The sequence below is a fragment of the Miscanthus floridulus genome, unplaced genomic scaffold (genome assembly GCF_019320115.1).
Source record: "Miscanthus floridulus cultivar M001 unplaced genomic scaffold, ASM1932011v1 fs_169_1_2, whole genome shotgun sequence".
NCBI lineage: Eukaryota > Viridiplantae > Streptophyta > Magnoliopsida > Poales > Poaceae > Miscanthus > Miscanthus floridulus.
The window spans coordinates 37665-54817 of NW_027096325.1; positions in this window are offsets into that span (position 1 = coordinate 37665).

The window sequence follows — 17153 nt, forward strand, 5'->3', positions numbered from 1 at the left end:
AGGGTTTCGAGGCTGAAGAGGAATTTGAACCCCCTCCCCCCTCCTCGGACGTGTGCGGAACCCCCTCCTCAGACGCGTGCGGAACGGCGTCGCCATACATCTGCGGACCCGCATCCTCGCCCACCGTGGGCAGAGAGACGTCGTCGTCCCTAGAAGTGCGCGAGGAGCCAAGGTCGTGGTCAGTCGACGTCTCCCGCCTAGGCCTGCCCCTCGACCTCCTCTGCCTCTCTGACATCTCCGCCTCCGTGTCCTCAGCCGGTGGTGTATCCCTCGGCCTCGAGTGAGTCGACTGACACCTCCTAGTGCGCCCCATCACCTGCAATTAAAAAGAATAAACCAGTATTAGTACAGATAAACGAGAAAATGTAATTACAAAATAACATAGTATTACATGTATTTCTAATATTCTTCATGATCGGGATTATCTAGACGATAGGTGTCGTCATCACTATCAAGAGCCTCCAAATCGTCAACAGCCTCATCCTCATCGCTATCATTGTCAAGTACAAGTCCGTCAAGCATTTTCAAGTCTCTCGGATCATGCACCTCATCTACAGCTTCCTCGTCAACAACCCATTCCTCGTCTACTTTCATTTCAATCTCTCCGGTTAAGTCTATCTCAAGCATCCCTGGTAGCCCCTCGTCTTGTTGATAGAACTCCCCGTCATGCGTGGGTGGGTTCAAGTTATAATCATCATCGTTTGGGGGAGGATATTTACCATGTGGTGATACCTTGTGCACAATATACCAACCCTGAAGACATGGGTCGGTTTTGCAAGCATATGGACAATAATAAACTTGCCTGGCTTGTTGAGCCACAATATAGACATCATCTCCTGGATAGAAGGAATCCTGTCTAGTTTCTACTATCCCAAATTTAGGGGACTTTTTCGATACTGCAGGATCAAACCACTGGCATTTGAATATGACTGGCTTAGGTGCTTTTTCACCATGGAATTCGAGCTCGTATATTTCTTCAACTGTGCCATAATAGTCCTCCTGCTCCTCGCCGGACGTAACTACTCCGGGCGTAAATACTCCGGTATTGGTGGTCCTTGGATTGGGCCGACTCTTCTCGTAGCTTATTGTGTGAAAGCGATATCCATTCACGTCATAAGCGTTAAATGACGAGACCTTATAGTCAAAGCCTCTGGCCACTTGTCGTAATTCGACACTTATAGACAAATCACTTTGGCACTGCAAGCTCAAGCAGGAGAGAAATGAAATTAGGCAACTAGGAATGCCAAAATTGATACGACCTAAGTTGGTCAGAAGGTACCTTTCTTTGGAACCATGTAATCAAATCAGGCGAACCATGTTGAAGAAGGGTCTCTCGTTCATGGTCAGAAGGTGGCCTTGAAAGATGCCAGTATTGATCAAAAAATTCCCTGCACCGATAAGCAACAAGGTTGTTGGATGCAGAAAATTTATGGAGTATGTAACAAGTTCGTTGAGAACTTACCCCTGATACTTGTCGACTTCATCAAGGTTAGTCAACACGTAGAGCATGATCTTGCGCCACTCTTCATTGGTCACCCTCTTTTTGGCCGCTCCACTTGATCTCCCGCGTTGCCCTTTGAATAGGCTGAGGGTCGATTCATTTTCGTCCTCGTTGTAACGAGGGGGTGGGTTATGCACGCTAGGAAGCTTCTCACTATAGTACAATGTTGTGAAGTTTGACACCTCCTCACGAATGAATGCCTCTGCTACAGAAGCCTCAATCCTACCTTTGTTTCCACATTTCTGGCGAACAGTCTTTAGACATCTCTCGATTGGATAGCACCAATGGTTCTGCACGGACCCCCCATTCGTACCTCGTTCGGGAGGTGCAAAATCAAATGCTGCATCGACAAGAAAAAGCCAGGCGGAAAGATCTTCTCCAACTTACAGAGCAACTCGGGTGCCGTTTTTTTCAACTCAACCACTTTCAGAGATATCTCCTTGGCACAAAGCTGGCGGAAGAAAAAGCTCAGCTCTGCCAGCACCTTCCAGACATGCTCGGGGATGTAGCCTCGAACCATCGATGGAAGAAGCCGCTCAATCCATATGTGGAAGTCATGACTCTTCATCCCTAAGACTCGGCCAGTATCTGGGTTCGCTCCCCTCCTCAGATTCGCTGCAAACCCATCAGGGAAACTTAATGTCTGCATCCATTGTATCACTTCTGTCCTATGCTTCTTTTCTAAGACGTAATCGGCCTTAGGCCTTTTCCATGGTTTGCCGTCTCTTGGAGGCAACATCTGCAGCTTTGGTCTGTCGCATAGTGTTGCCATGTCTACTCTGGCCTTAGGGTTGTCCTTTGTCTTGTCAGAAATGTCCATGAGTGTTGCCCAAAGTGCTTCGGCGATATTCTTCTCAGTGTGCATAATATCTATGTTATGTGGAAGGAGAAGGTCATCAAAATAGAGAAGCCTCTCCAATCCCGACTTATGAGTCCACATATGTTCCACACCATAGCCCACAAAGCGATCTTTGTTTGGATTATCTTTCTTTGGATTAACTTTCTTTCTTTTACCCTTCTTTGGATTATCTTTCTGCGCCGGGAGCACGAGAGCATCTATCTGAGCATGAACCTGGGCACTAGTCATCTTCTGAGGTGCAGGGTCGGTCACCGTGACACCTTTCATGAAGTTCTTGGTGTCTCCTTTGAATCCATGGTCAAGAGGGAGGAACTGTCGATGCTTGTCGAACGATGAGAACTTCCCACCCTTCCTCAACAAAATGAACTGTAGAGCTGCCTTGCATACCGGGCATGGAAACTTCCCATGGACACACTAGCCGGCGAATATCCCATACGCCAGGAAGTCATGCATGGAGTACTGGTACCAAACATACATTCTGAAGTTCTTCTTTGTAGCTCGGTCATAAGTCCATACGCCTTCATTCCAAGCCTTGATCAATTCATCATAAACAGGCTGCATGTACACACCCATTTTGTTTCCCGGGTGTCCAGGAATTATCAACGTCAAGAATATGTTTTGCCATTGAAGTAGGGCCCCGGGGGGGGGGGGGGGGGGAGATTGAGGGGAATAGCGAACACGGGCCAACAAGTGTATGGGGCCGACATCATTCCATAAGGATTGAACCCATCCGTTGCCAGCGCAACACGTACAATACGGGCCTCTTCATCTTTGCCACGATGGTTGCCATTAAAGCTTTTCCATGCTTCACCATCTGCTGGATGTACCATCTTGTTAGGATTGTATCAAACGACATTCTTGTGCCATGTCATCTATTTTGCGGACTCCTCGGACATGAATAGCCGTTGGAGCCTCGGTATGATCAGAAGGTGTCTTAGGACTTTCATGGGGATGTCCTCATTCTGCTCCTTCTTTCCATCACCTTTGTCTACCTCCATATACCTAAAGGATTTACACTTTGGATAGTACTTTGTATCCTTGTGTTCTTCCCTAAATAGGACGCACCCCTTCGGACAACAATGTATCTGCTCATACGACATCTTCAGTGCCCGAAGGAGTCTCGTTGACTCGTACAAGCTACTCGGCAGATGATGACCCTCCGGAAGCAGCCCCCCAATAATTGCCATCATAGCATCGAAGCAGGCTCGAGTCATGTTGTGCTGGGACTTCAACCCCAGTAGGCGGCCAATGGCATCCAGTTGAGAAACCGTTGTCTTCTCATGTAGGACCTTTTGTGCCGAATCCAACATGGCCAAGAACGCCTTAGCGCTTGGCTCTGGCTCCTCCTCATCCTCCTGCTCGTCCTTCGTAGGCCTTTCAGCAAACGTCGCATCCTCATAGTCACCTAACCATCCTGGTACCCCGCCATCACCGTCAAATGCCTCCAAGCGTCGTCTCACGGCCTCCTCTCTAGGACGATAGGCTTCACAAGTGATCATATGTGGAGGTGTCTGGGTTTTAAGCATCCGATGTCGCAACTTGCTCGAAACCTTCTTAATTTTTTACCATAGACTCTACATGCGATAACACGATGCCCCGACAAGTTTCGTCATTTTTGGACTTCGTTCGGATTTTATATAATTTAAATACACTTTTCCCGTAGGTACCTCGTCATGGTACATCAACAAGATGCTCGAAATTTCATGTGAGTTCCTGGATACGGCCTCAACATACACCAAATATCATGAATATCATTTTTTGAACGACCAAATTCGATTATTCCATGCACCTGCAGTTCAAATTTGAAATATTCCATAAAATTCAACGAAACAAAAAAACTAACAAAATATAGCAAAAAAAGTCAAAATTGTCCCAAATTTGAACATGGAGTTTTAAATAATGTGGGAAGGCCTCACAAAAAAATGGGTAAAAAAAACAAATTTTTTTTTTTGCCGAGTGTCGGCCTTGGCACTCGGCAAAGAGGTCCTTTGCCGAGTGCTAGGAAGTGACACTCGGCAAAGAAGGGATCTTTACCGAGTGCAGGGCCTTGGTACTCGGCAAAGGCCCTCTTTGTCGAGTGCCAGGGCCGGCACTCGGCAAAGAATTTTTTTTTAAATTTGACGGCGTGGGTGGGCTCGGCCGTCAAGTGCCATTTTTTTTTGCCGAGTGTTGCACTCGGCAAAGAGGGCTTTTGCCGAGTGCCGCCCTTTGCCGAGTGCCGGGCACTCTGTGGCACTCGGCAAAGCCACTCTTTGCCAAGTGCCACCCGGTCCGGCACTCGGCAAAGAGTGGCTTCGCCGAGTGCCCAATTTTTGGCACTCGGCAAAGCTGGCGGCACTCGGCAAATCTGCGTTCTCCCGTAGTGGTAGCTAGCATGTCGAGTTCAAGAAAGGCTTATCATCAGCAAGAATTCTTGGCATCCACCACAAGGATATATATAATCAGCCTAGCTATGTGAAGAGATTAAGATGTTCAAAGAGGGAACGCTTGAATTGTTTGCTTATATACAATTTTTTCGTGAAAATTAAACCTACCATTTAAATTACCAATGATGCTTAATAATAAGGTTCAAAGTGTGATCATTCTAGTGCACGGAAGTTTTTGCAACTTAGATTATACTCCCTCCGTCCCTAAATAACTATTGTTTTCGCTTTCCGATAAACTAACTTTGACTAAATATATAAAAAAAATTAATATTTATGATATAAAATTAATATCATCAGATAGATCGTGAATCGATCCAAATACTAGGACATCAAGAATTAAACTAGGGAGTTCATCGACCCAAATACAAGATTGTTTTGAAGAGACAGCTATACTAGCTAGATCATGTGCTACTCTATTGATACCCTACTAGGGCGTTCATCAAAGGCTTCCTCGCACCGCTGGTGCGTGAGTCGAGTGGGCGGCGCTGCCGGCGGTTGGGGAGGAAGGCAGCGACAGTGACAGCGCCGATGGTGGTGTTGACATGACGGAGCTGTATGGGTTCATCACGGTAATGAAGTCGCCGCTCAGGGCGCACATCACACCTTGCGCATAATAAAAAGTATCACCATGTATATGCTTGCTCAACATGGAACTATATGAAATAAACGGATAGCTGAAGCGAAAGTGACGACAGACGACGTTGAATATGTTGTATGTATGCATCACGCATGGCCAATATCACGCATGTAGTAATGCCACATCTATACACCTATAAAAAATAATTAAGAGTATCCCTTATGTTTTTATTAATTACTTTGTATATCTATCTAACGTTATCGTCGGATGAGGTAGTTGATCGCTCTGCTCAACTTAATTAATCCGGCTGCCGCGTGTTCCTGTAGTCCGTTGGCCGTTCCGTCTTTCCACGTATTCACGTATAGGCGTCCGTTAGTCGCTCGCTTGTTTGCCGTGGAGAGGAGTTTGAGCGGTGGATCACGTATTCACGTATTATACGCAGGGGACACGCGGCAGCCGCGTACAGGCTGTCGCACGGGAGCACGGTGCGACGCCGTCGCATACGAAAAAAAAAATATATGGCAAAAAAAAAAACGGTTCCAAAAAAAACTCTTCCACGGGCAAAAAAAAAAACGTTTAAAAAAAACACTTCCACGTCGTTCACACAGCCGGAAAAAATACGTTTCGCAGAAAAAAAAACCTTCCTGAGAAAAAACTATACGGCAAAAAACAAACCCTATTCTGAAAAAAAAACAAAAAAAAAAACAAAACCAAAACGTTTCCGAAACAAAATCTTACACGTCATCCATAGCCGGGAAAAAACGTTTCTGAAAAAAATATACAGCAAAAAAAAACCCTTTTCCAAAACAAACTCTTCCATGGCCAAAAAAAAATTGCCGAACAAACTCTTCCACATCGAAAATCATATAAAGGACTGATTACAGGCCGATGGAAAAGATCAGGTACATATTCAAATAGAGGAATTCGGAAAGGGCTTTGCTGACGAAAACAAAACGGATCACGCACATATTCATACACAGGAAAACTTTGCTGACACCGACAAAACAGATCACACACGTATCGAAAAAAGAGTAATTTGAACACCAGACCCTCCCGCCGCCGACGGCTCAAAGACACAATCAAGTTCATTGTCCTTAGCAATTCTATGGTTCGACCATGTTCGTCGCTAAATAAAGGTATTCAACCAAAAAATATGGCTCCCGTGCAACGCACGGGCATTTATCTAGTTAATTAAAAATTTGAAAATAATTTTGTTAGGTTCCTACAAAAAGATCTAAACACGATATAAAGGATAAAAATTGAGAAATATGTTCGTCTAAACCGCAACCACGTGGATCACCATGGACGTGGATAAAAATTCATAGCCCTGTGCAACGCACGGCATATATCTAGTGCATGGAAAAAAATAATACGGCATCACATCACAGCTCAACAATAGATTCTACAGTTGCAACTGAACACATGGCCTTATTGCATCAGCAGTTTAGCACCTCGACGACATGCTATCTGAAGATTTTTTTCAATGATCATCATCTGTTAACATGTTTTGAAATCTAACTCCGTACCTCAATTGACGTGTCTCACGATTTCGAATCGAACTCTGTACTATCGATCGACGCGTACGTCTCATGATTTTGGAATCAAACTCCGTATCGTCGATACTCTGTGGAGAGAGGATGACGCGGTTTTGCACCTGTGTGGCCCGTGCACTCGATCCGCCACCGTCGCTGCCTCGCCTTGCGTCGTGGCCTTATCTGGCGCTTGGCGCTTGGACGTTGTAGTGTTGGCATTTATTCACATTGTTTTATCATTTGCACCTGCTAGTTATATATGCTTGCGGTAGCTAGCATGTCGAGTTCAAGAAGGTCAACTATCATCAATAAGAATTGTTGGCATGAAACACGGGCATATATATATGTAATCATCCTATGTGAAGGGATTAAGATCTGTTCATCAAGAGGGAATATAATGCTCTTGAATTGTGTGCTTAAACAATTATGTTGCGTGAAAATTAAATCTAAAGGATTAAGATGTTGCTTCTCTTGATCTGTGAAATGAACTATGGATAATTCATTTCCACTCCAAAACGGTAGGTTTCTATGCCATGTGCATGCTTCTCGGACCTCCTACAAAACTCCTCCAAGCAACATCAATGAGACAACTACCACCAAGCTATCTAGGTGCAAGTACAACCAAGTGGCAAGTGTGGTTGCCTTCTTCTTGACTCAAGGACGGTATGCGTGCTGACGAGATTCTTGATCATTGGCATCATTAGTATAAATTAATTTAGTATAACAAACAAGTTACATTGGAGTATATAAATAGAGTGATGTACCGGCAGAAAAAAAAACACATATATAAGCATCTTCCCGCTGATATAAATAAATGAATGCAACAATGGCACCGTGCTTGCATAGTTGACATCAATCTTGATTCTAGAAACCATGGAAGCAGTTCAGCTGCTTAGCTTCACCCTGGCCATTATTACCGTTTCCCTTGCTCAGCACCGGCGGCGGAGGAGCACCGCACGCTCCCTCCGGCAGCCGACCATTAAAATCCGCGCCGTCGCTCGCCGGGCGCTCATTAACCAGGCCAACGTAAGCATTTATTGCTTAGTTGACATCCTAATTAACAGACATAAAAACCATGTGGTTTCTAGACTGGAAGTACCCTAACAAACACGTAAATAAGGATACCTGGAAAAAATAGCGCACATATATACTATAATGATCTTCAAATAAATAAGAGGTGCGCGACTCAACAAGACTTGTATCTATATATCTATATTTTAACAAAGCCAATAGCCACTATGAGTTCTATTTCAATATGCAAGTCATCCGCGTCATCTTCCATTTACTATCATCTCACACTTATAGACATGTCATCCCACTAATTTTCAATCTCTTAATACTATCCACATCATCTTCCACTACCTATACATGTCCTATTTATAGACATGATATTCCACTAACTTCCAATCTCTTAATGTCATCCACATCATCTTCCACTGACTATCCACATCATCTCCCACTTATACACATGTCATCTCACTAACTTCCAATTTCTTAATGCAAGCTATCCACGTCATCTCCACTTAATTTCATTCTAAAGTCATCCACAACTTCTTGCATTAACTACCATCTCCACTTAATTTTATTCTAAATTCTAAATTTTTTGTAATTCTCGCAGCAATGCGTGGTTATATTCTAGTGTTCTATATAAATTTAGCCTTTGCATTGCATGCATAGTTGAGTTGAGTCTAGAAGCCATGGGAGCAATTCAGCTGCTTAGCTCCATCCTAGCCATTATTATCGTTTCCCTTGCTCAGTACCGGCGGTAGAGGAGCACCGCACGCTCCCTCCGGCAGCCGACCATTAAAATCCGCGACGCCACCGTCGCTCACCAGGCGCTCATTGAGTAGGCCGGCCACGCCCGGCCACGCCCTTCCCTGTGCCGCTGATCACAGGCCAGCGCAGCCGCAGCCAGAGCCATGGGCTCACCACGGTGCCCTACGGCCCCCACTGGCGCGCGCTCCGGTCTAGCCTCAACGCCGCGATGCCCTAGCCCTGGCGGCAAGGCCTCCTGGCTCCGCTCCAGCAGGATGCCGTGGACGCCCTCGTCGCCGGCCTCGGCGCTGGCGACGTGGTCATCCATCACAAACTCTACCCCACGGTGTTCTCCATGCTCGCACGCATTTGCTTCGGCGACGACGTCAACACACGCCACGTGTGTTCCATGGAACGCAGTGGTGGATCTAGAAAATACATTTAGGGGGGGTGTCGGTGCGGGACCCATGGGATACCCCGAAAGGAAGGGAGAAGATCTAGTCTAACTAGGATTCTTCCCATGTAATCTTAGTAGCAGTATTATTCTGTAATCCTACTAGGAACTCTCATTGTAAACCGACTAGGATTCTGACCTCCTGACTATATAAAGGAGGGCAGGGTTCCTAGAGAAAACACAATGCAACACAACACTTTACAATCAATCCAACGCAAAGGCTAACGCCGACTGGACGTAGGGCTATTACTCTATCAACGATCGAGGGCCCGAACCAGGATAAATCGACTGTCTCTTGTGTTAACCATCGAGTTCCGCATACGCTGAAGCCCGAACATACTGCCCCGGGTATCCCCGTGGCAGGCTATCGGTGGTCAAACATCAACAGCTGGCGCGCCAGGTAGGGGATTTCGGCGACTTTGCATCCGAGAGCTCGATGGACCTCGACAACATGATCTTCTTGACGGGATCAACCTTCATCTTCGGCTCATGGATCTGCAAGGCGGACGACAATGGCAAGCTCCGAAGCCGTCTCCTCGAAAATTCGGATCACCATGAAGACCATTCTATTTCGGTGACTACGACAGATCAACTTACTGGAAGATTCGCGCAGCTCGCGATGTCCGATCCAACTCAGATTTCACGGCTTCACGCATCCGATTCAAACTCAGGTTCCGCTTCTGAGACGGAGTCTTATCCGAGTTTTTTTGGAAAACTGAGTTCTTTTCCGACAAAGCTCCGGAACACGACATCAACCTATCAAGAATACAACTCGGAGTACACTTAGAGTACTTTAAAGAAGGCGAGTCCTTTCCGTTCGGTCTCGGCAACATGGCAACGTCTTTTCAGGCACAGGTCGAAAGATCTCTTAATCTAGTGCTTGGAATACCACTAACAGGAGCTCAGGAAGGTCTCGTACTAACCGTAACATCTCAAGACTGCATCATCCACTGGCCAGGTTCTGTTCCTGAGGATAGCAGTACCCGGCTAGTTGACACAACAACAACAACAACTCTACCCTACCAAGAAGGAGACTCGATCTATGACCTTAAAGCCTCTACTGAAGTTATCAACTACTCTAACAGTATGGAAACCAACGCCGATGATAGAACAACTCACGCTCGAGAAGTATTCATGATTCGCCGTCCTCGATCACCATTGGTCCCCCCAGAGGTGCCCGACGTTAGGTCTTCAGATGAATCTAAGTCCAACATATCACCATTTACCTAGGGGCACGATGGTGAGACCGAGAGTCAGAGGCAAGCCAGAGAGAGAAAGAACAAATTGAAACAAGGACATCAACGTCGTGCTAAGCAGCGCAAGGAAGCTTGGATCAGATATGAGTCAGACCTAGCCGAGTACAATAGAAGAAAATCAGGGCGAGAGGTCAAAGAAGGATGAGCGGTGAATACACCCTACGATAAGATCTGAGAAGCACTAGAAGAACTCAGGGCGACTTCACATCCCAATGAAAAACAAGAATAGCTCCGAGACTTCCTCCGATCAACAGTCCTAAGGATGCACGACGGAAGGGCCCGCTCAAGACTACCTGACAGGTCAACATCTCATGAGCAGGAAGATCAAAATCAAAGGAAGTCCGCTTTCGAGAGACTTGGACCAAGTGGAAGTCACAACAGAGAAAGCAGAAGAAACCATAGTCAAAACAACCGAGTCGAACAACCAAGAAAGGCCAGAAGCAAAGCACCTAATCGGACAGCCACGCAAAACTACTCTCACCAAGACAACAGTTGGCAAGAAGGGGGCGCTGAATCAGAATACACAGAAGCCAGAACACACGATAGATTCCCCTGTTTTGCAAACAGACTTGCTTCAATATGACTGCCTCACAAGTTCAAGCCGTCCAACCACTCCAAGTATAATGGCAAGACCGAACCAAAGCTGTGGCTCAGGATTTACTCGCAATCGATTGAATTGGCCAGAGAAGACGATGACATCAAGACCTTGTTCTTTCCCATGGCCCTAGAAACCATGCCCCTTCAATGGTTTGACAATTTGAATCCAGGATCAATCAGAAATTGGGAGGACTTGCAAAGAGCTTTCTGTGAAAATTTCGCAGGTATCATTACACACCCAATCATCCACGTAGAGTTAAAAGGACTCAAGTAGAAAGGAGGTGAAAGTCTCAGAAATTACTATCAACGATTTGGTGAACTACGAGCTCAAGTACATGACATCACCCAACGAGAAGTAATCAAAGCTTTCTCTCACGGAATCATGGCTAGGTTGCAATTTCAAGACTTCTATAAAGAAAACCCAAGAAACAATGAAGAATTCAGACGAACAGTGGAAAAGATGATTACCGCAGAAGAAAAGACACGAGAAAGATTCCCAGATAGAAACAACCAAGACAACCTGGACAAGCAAAATCATCGAAATAACAGACATCAGGAAAGAAAACGTGGGCCAGACAACACCGTAGCAGTGACTGACAAATCAAGGAAGTTTTCCAGGCCTAGAAGGTATGACGACATTGAAAACATGCGTTGCATCTTACACCCCAAAGGAAATCACACCATCGGAGATTGCTACACCTTCAAAGATCGATACACAAGAAAAGATAGTAAGGAGAATACCAAAGAAGGCAATTAGAAAAAAGAAGAAGACAACCACGAAGACAAGGGATTCCAAAAATCTAGGGGGACAGTAGCAGTAATCTTTGCCGGGGTTCCAGATTCTAGAAGCAAACATCAAGAAAAGCTAGCGTTACGAACCATCATGGCAGCAGAACCAGCTACACCAAGATATCTCAATTGGTCACAGTATCCAATCCAATTTTCAAGAGAAGACCAATGGACTAGCGTAGGAAACATAGGTCATTACCCACTGGTTCTAGATCCAACTGTTGCTGGTATGACTGTCACGAAAGTACTAATCGACGGGGGAGCCAGACTCAACATCATTTTTTTCAGAAACTCTAAGGAAGATGGGACTACAACTCACCGGGATGATTACACCAACAAGCACACCTTTTTATGGCATAGTACCCGGCAAGGCAACAATGCCACTTGGACAAATCACTCTACCGGTTACTTTTGGGACTCCCTTGAACTACCGTACAGAGTTCATCAAGTTTAAAGTTGCGGACTTCGATTCATCATATCACACAATCCTCAGGCGCCCAGCACTAGCAAAATTCATGGCGATACTGCATTATCCATACCTATTGCTTAAGATGCCATGGCCTAACGGTGTCCTTTCTCTTTGAAGTGATTTGAAGCGCGCTTTTGACTGCGATGTTCAGGCAATCCAAATTGCAGCAAAAGCACAGGCCGCCGATGGAAGAAAAGAAATAACCACTGTTGCAGCAGAAATGAGCCCAGAAGAGCTAGAGATACTGGCTAAAAAACCCAGCATCCTAGCACCACCAAAAGAAGCCGACGTCAAGCAAATCGACCTGGGCACCGGTGATCCCTCCAAAACGGCAACCATCAGCGCCCACCTCTCGGCAAAATAGGAACTCGCGCTCACCAACTTTCTTCGGGACAACAAAGATATCTCTGCTTGGAAGCCGGTCGACATGCCAGGGGTCCCAAGAGAGTTAGCTAAGCACAGAATTGATATCAATGAAGGATCCAAGCCTGTGAAGCAACGACTACGACGATTCTCACCTGACAAGAAGGCAGCAATTAAAAAAGAAATCACAAAACTAATGGTAGACGGATTCATCAGAGAAATCCTCCATCCAGATTGGCTAGCAAACCCAATTCTAGTATAGAAAAAGAATACGGACGAGTGGCGCATATGTGTTGACTACACAGATCTCAACAAACACTGCCCGAAAGATCCGTTCGGGCTACCACGCATTGATCAGATAGTTGATTCAACAGCAGGATCTGCCCTATTATCCTTCCTTGATTGCTATTCAGGATATCACCAGATCGCATTAAAGGAACAAGACTAGAGCAAGACATCTTTCATCACTCCATTCGGTGCCTACTGCTACAAAACCATATCATTTGGACTCAAGAATGTCGGTGCCACTTATCAAAGAGCTATCCAAATGTGCCTTGGTGATCAGATCGGCAAAAATGTAGAGGCATACGTGGATGACGTAGTAGTAAAGACAAAAAATCCAAATACACTAATTGAAGACTTAAAGAAAACCTTCGAAAACCTGAAAAGATGGCGGTGGAAATTAAACCCAAACAAGTGTGTATTCGGAGTTCCTTCAGGACAACTACTTGGATTCTTGGTCAATCATCGCGGAATCGAAGCAAGCGCCAAGCAAATTCGAGCCATAACAGAGATGGGCCCTCCTTGAAGTGTCAAAGATGTGCAGAAGCTAACAGGCTGCATGGTGGTCCTAAATCGTTTCATATCAAGACTCGGCGAAAAAGGGTTACTTTTCTTTAAACTGCTAAAGAAGATAGACAAATTTGAGTGGACAGAAGAAGCCAACGAAGCTTTCAAGAAGCTCAAGGCATACCTAACTTCCTCGCCCGTTCTCACACCTCCAAAGAAATACGAAGACATGATGCTGTACATTGCGGCAACTTCTACTATGATCAGCACAACGATTGTCGTAGAAAGAGAAGAAGAAGGACGTGTATACAAAGTACAACGCCCCGTATACTACATCAGTGAAGTACTGTCGGAATCAAAAATCCGGTACCCGCATGTGCAAAAACTACTCTACGCCCTCCTAATCACTTCACGCAAGCTTCGCCACTATTTTGAAAGCCACAAGATTACCGTGGTGATAGATTTCCCACTCGGAGACATCCTACACAACAGAGATGCAACAGGGCGCATATCTAAATGGGCAGTTGAACTTGGTGCTCTCAGTATCCATTTCAACCCATGGAAGGCAATTAAATCTCAAGCTCTGGCTGATTTTGTTGCCGAGTGGACAGAAATTCAACTACCTATGTCAAATACTATCATCGATCATTGGAAGATGTACTTTGATGGATCACTCAAGCTAGGCGGAGCTGGCGCAGGCGTTCTCCTCATTTCTCTAGATAGAAAACAACTCAAGTACGTCCTTCAGATATTATGGCAAGCTACAAACAATGAAGCAGAATACGAAGCCCTCATCCACGGGCTACGAATGGCAATTACCCTCGGAATCAAGCGTTTACTCGTTTACGGCGATTCAGCAGTAGTCATCAATCAAGTCAACAAAGATTGGGACTGCACCAAAGAAAACATGGGCGCTTACTGTGCTAAAATATGAAAGCTTGAAAAACATTTTTAAGGATTAGAAATTCTACACGTCCTGTGCCAAGCTTGGATCAGACAGGGCGAAGGTCCCACCCGGTGTATTCATAGAGGAGTTATCAGCTCCCTCTATCAAATAACCCGGTGAGATAACCCCTAAAATCTTAGCTAAAAGTACCTAGAGTTTGGTAATCATCACTTCATGGACCCAGGTTTTTATTGATTACATCAAGGAGAATAAGTTGCCAGCGAAAAAAGAGGAAGCTACCCGAGTTGTTCGCAGAAGCAAGAACTATGTCCTAGTGGGAAACAAACTCTATAGAAGAGCCGCATCATCAGGAGTACTCCTAAAATGTGTCTCATTTGAAGAGGGCAAAGAGATCCTAGACGAAATACACTCAGGATGCTGTGGAAATCACGCCGCTTCAAGAACACTAGTTGGCAAAGCATTCCGCACTGGATTCTACTGTCCAACCGCTTTGAAAGATGCAGAAGAACTTATCAGAAGATGCAAAGGTTGTCAAATGTTCGCAAGACAAGCTCATGTGCCAGCTCACAATCTCATCTGCATCCCACCCGCTTGGCCTTTCTCCTGTTGGGGGCTGGATCAAGTAGGACCTCTCAAGAAAGGGAAAGGCGATTTCGAGTACATCTTCATAGCAATTGACAAGTTCACCAAGTGGATTGAATACAAACCACTCGCAAAATATAGCGCAGCCAAAGCAGTCGAGTTCATCCAAGACATTATGCACTGCTTCGGAATGCCCAATAGAATCATCACAGATGTGGGTTCTCCCTTCACAGCCATAGAATTCCAAAGTTGGGCACAGGACTGTAGCTTCAGAATAGATTACGCATCAGTCGCACATCCAGAGGCCAACGGACAGGTAGAAAGGGCTAATGGACTCATACTAGCCGGATTAAAACCAAGATTGTATGAAGAACTAGTGGAGTATGGATCAAAATGGATTAAAGAATTACCCAAGGTCGTATGGGGGCTACGAACTCAAATAAGCAGAGCCACCAGATACTCACCTTTCTTCCTAGTTTACGGATCAGAAGCCGTACTACCTGCCGACTTGATCTGGAAGTCACCAAGGATAGAACAATATGACGAAGGAGAAACAGAACACACCCGAAGATTAGAGCTCGACAGTACAGAAGAAGTCAGAGTAAACGCTACCCTTCAATCAGCAAGATACCTCCAAGGATTAAGACGCCACTACAACAAGAATACCCAGTCTTGATCATTACAAGTCGGAGACCTAGTATTAAGAAGAATACAAAAAACTGACAGACACCATAAACTACTCAGTCCATGGGAAGGTCCTTTCATCGTCACAAAAGTCACCGGACCAGGCACATACAAGTTGATAACTGAAAATGGAAAAGAATTCAACAATACATGGCACATCAGCCAGCTAAAAAGATTCTATGCATGAAAACAACTCAAGGAAGAATATATATACAAGCCATAAGATATCAATGTTCATGATCAATAAAGATGATGCTCCTCGACAACATATGTACTATTATGACTTATAAATGTTCGTGATCAATAAAGATGGTTCTTTCTCGACAACATATGTCTTATTATGTCTTTCCCTGAGTTGTTTCCAATGAGCATACCGGCCGAGAGCAAAAGAGCTGAAAAGATGCATGAGCCTGCCGATGAGGGTAGCTAATAAGCTAACACCCGAACCAAAAAGCAAAATGGCTGAAAATACGCCTGAGCATACCGGCCAAGAGCAAAAGAGCTGAACAGATGCTTGAGCCCACCGATGAGGGTAGCTAACAAGCTAACACCCGAACCAAAAAAGCAAAATGGCTGAAAAGACGCCTGAGCATACCGGCCAAGAGCAAAAGAGCTAAAAAGATTCTTGAGCCCGCCGATGAGGGTAGCTAATAAGCTAACACCCGAACCAAAAAAGCAAAATGGCTGAAAATACGCCTAAGCATACCGGCCGAGAGCAAAAGAGCTGAAAAGATGCTTGAGCCCGACGATGAGGGTAGCTAACACCCGAACCAAAAAGCAAAATGGCTGAAAAGACGCCTGAGCATACCGACCGAGAGCAAAAGAGCCGTAAAGATGCTTGAGCCCACCGATGAGGGTAGCTAATAAGCTAACACCCAAACCAAAAAGTAAAACGACTGAAACTAAGCCTGAACATAAATCACAGCAATTTCAAGACAAGACCCTCCAGCTCCTTGTTCCAAATAGCAAGAGGCTCAGGGGCTACACTCAGAAGATCCCAAGAAGCACTACACGGTTTCACTCAGGAAAGCACTCGGACAACGCTTGTACCTACTCGGCAGGACCTAAAGGAACAAGACAAGGCTTCTAGAGCTCTACCATGAAGTGCTCGGGGGCTTGACGATCCTAGGATGTTTTTGCAACCAAGGAAAGGACCAGACGCCGACCATATCTCGAGTTAAGCCGAAAAGAAGAAGCTGAAGATACTTGAGATCACCGGTCCTAAGTCTTTTTAGCACTAACAAGAACACAAAGATCTATACCGAGTTGTTTACACGGCGCAAACGAAAGCTAGAAAAGCGCTCGACAGATCAAGGAAGTTTGTCAAGACAATGATTTACCTAAACCGGGTTGTTTACAAGACAAAGAAGACATCAACAAAAAATAAAAAATCTCCATTCAATCTTCAAGTATAGTGTTCTATTACAGAAGCTAGAATACAAAGGTCGATTACATCAAGCATTGTCATCAGGAGAAGAAATATCAATGTTAAGATTATCTACAATCTTCCTGGCTAAATCTTCGACCTTAGGCTCCAACCTCTCAACAGCATCCAGATACTTGTGACTCTCGGCTTCATCAGCAACCTTGGACAAAGGAAACTCCGAAGAAAG